This window comes from Bufo gargarizans, unplaced genomic scaffold (assembly GCF_014858855.1).
Source record: "Bufo gargarizans isolate SCDJY-AF-19 unplaced genomic scaffold, ASM1485885v1 original_scaffold_2034_pilon, whole genome shotgun sequence".
In the NCBI taxonomy this organism is placed as follows: domain Eukaryota; kingdom Metazoa; phylum Chordata; class Amphibia; order Anura; family Bufonidae; genus Bufo; species Bufo gargarizans.
Genome location: NW_025334613.1, coordinates 131,827 through 134,769, shown reverse-complemented (window position 1 = coordinate 134,769; position 2,943 = coordinate 131,827).

Here is a 2,943-nt window from a genome sequence, read left to right as displayed (position 1 = left end):
CACACCGGTCCTGCACTGCTTTCAGCTCTGCGGTTACAGGCCGATCAGTGGCTAACCCCGCTCAATTTGACAGTTAATAAAGTGGTGTGCGACAACGGTGCCAATTGGCTAAATGCGCTGAAACAGGGCAAAATGACACACGTGCCATGCATGGCACACGACTTGAACTTAGTCATGCAGTGATTCATTGCCAAATACCCCAGGGTCCAGGATGTCTTGCGGCAGACCAGGAAAATTTCTGGCCATTTTAGATCTTACACAGCCATGGCTCGCCTTGCTGACATTCAGCGGCGACACCACCTGCCCGTCAGACGTCTGATTTGTGACTGCCAGAAGCGTTGGAACTCCACCTTGTATATGCTTGATAGGCTGCTCCAGCAGCAACGTGCCGTTAACGACTACCTGTACGAACTCTGCGGCAGGACAGGTTCTGGGGAGCTTGTTTTTTTTTCACTGCGCAGTGGCTGCTCCTGTGCGACACATGCAGATTTCTGCGGCCATTTGATAAGATCACCAAACTGGTCAGCCGCAGACAGGGCACCATCAGTGACATCGTACCTTACGCCTTCTTTCTGGAGCGTGCATTGCGTCGTGTCATTGATCAAGTCGTCGAGGGGCATGAGCAGGAAGATGAGGAAGTCACAATGCTGAATGAATTCCCAGGCGGGGCTACTCCATCTGAGACAAGTCAACAGGAGTCTGAGGAGTCAGAGGGGGATGGTGCAGGGGCGGAGGAGGAGGAAGAAGAGCAGGCTTTAAACCTTTCTGGGATTCTTGGTGTTTGCTGTGGATGGGGGGAGGAGACCGAGGACGACATTCTCCTGGATGATGAGCAGGAGCCAGGCCGCTCCACCGCTTCAAGTTTAGTGCAAATGGGGGCCTTCATGCTCCAGTGTTTGAAGAGGGACCCCCGTATAAAAAGCATAAAGGGCAAGGGCCAGTACTGGGTGGCAATGTACTTAACCCCTGGTACAAACACAAAATGGTGGACATATTACCAGCATCACAGAGGGCTGTCAGAATGCAGCATTTCCAGACCCTGCTGCGAGAGATGCTGCATTCTGCTTTTGCGGGCGCTGGCAGAGGAATTTCCAGTCACAGCGAAACAGTTGCGGGTACCAATCCAACAGCGCATGCAAGAAAAGGGTGGTTTGAAGATGTGTTGGTCACTTCGGATATGAGATCATTCTTGCAGCCAACCCATCGACAGCCGCCCTCCGGATCCAGCCTCAGGGAACGCCTAGACAGACAGGTGGCCGATGTGGACGCTCTGAGAAGCGAGGAATCCCTGGACTACTGGGTGTGCAGGCTTCACCTGAGGCCAGAGCTGTCACGGACAGTGTACAGGAAACAATGAAAAACAACATGCATAAATAACTCGCTGGATCCAAAAGCTAAGGAACATTTGGGAGACCCCTGTAGAAGACCTGGCACTTTCCCTGGCTGCTCAGCCTATGCATAGATCCAAATGGTGGAGGTATGCATATCCACGTACCTTGACTATATAAGCCCTGAGCACCCTACAATAGTGAGGGGACACGACCACCGGCTCCCTACACTAGACACGGAGGGAGTCAGGGTCACCTGGGATCCAACAAACAGAAAATAACAGATAACAGTGTAACACTTAACTTTGTGGAGGAGAGGAGAACCAGATGGGCAAGCACACATACTCCAGGAAGAAATATAAGCCGCCCAGAAAAGCTTTCTGGGGAAGAATTTAAAGGGAAGCTATTAGTCCAACACATGACAGCTGAGAGAGGCTAACGAGAGGAGGAACTGAATACCACAACACAGAAACTCAAGGGGGAGGTTCTGAAAAGCCTCTGTCAGAGCTTCTCAGCTGTCTGGTTGTGACAAGAGCTGGCACAATTTGCCATGGAACTTTTGGCTTGCCCCTCGTTGAGTGTCCTATCCGAAAGGACGTTCAGCGCAGCAGGGGGGATTGTGACCGATAAGCGCACTCGCCTAGCTCACGACAGTGTGGACTACCTCACATTTCTAAAAATGAATGAGGCATGGATCTCGGAGGAATTCTACACCTGTGACGACCACGTTTAATTGAATTTCCTCATGCCAGCCCACACATATCCGCCATCACACAGAACAAAGAATGGTCCCTGTCTTATGTAAATACAGCGGTATAAAAGGCCATTTCTGTCAAGGGAATGTCTAATGTTTGGGGTCTCAGAGGAATTCAACACCTGTTGTGACGACCACGTGTTATCGAATTTCAACTATTATCAGGCAACATAACGACTGTTTAAGCTGCAATATTGAAGTTAACTACGTCCATTAGAGATAAGCAAACCTATCAAAAATCGGTTCGGTTCCGATTAATTGAATCTTTGAAAAAGTTTGGTTTGGACTAAACCAAATTGGCTCCAGTTGCCCTGGAAATTGGTATGTAACGCCCTTTTGTCTAATTTTTTATGAATTTTTGCTTTTTTCCCTCTTCCTCCCCTCCTTCTTAAGCTCAAACCCAATGACAGCAATAGTAAATGATGTCTGAGTGACCCTGACATACACAGCTGCATGTTTAATATATAGTGTGCTTAATATCACACCGCGTCGACAGATGTGTTATAATTTTTTTATATTCTAAAGCTTCATTTATCGGGGGAAGATGATGTTTAAAGACACACAGTGTTATGGGGGGGAAAATGTGGCCCATATGACACACACAAGTGTTAATTGTCAGAAGAAAAAGTAACTTGTTGTGAAGGAGCCTATAAAAATTCTCCCTTTTAATTGGGAGCAGCAGTGTGGATGTGGAAAGGGTATAGAGCGGATATAGTGGCATGTGGCCGCAATAGTAACGGCAGCAGAAGCAGCATAGTATGGAACATTCAAGCCAGTAGATCGGCTGTCAATGGGTGGTAATAGTAGTAGTGGTAGTAGTGGCAGATACGCAGCATTAATAGTGGTGGCAGTAGGGGATTA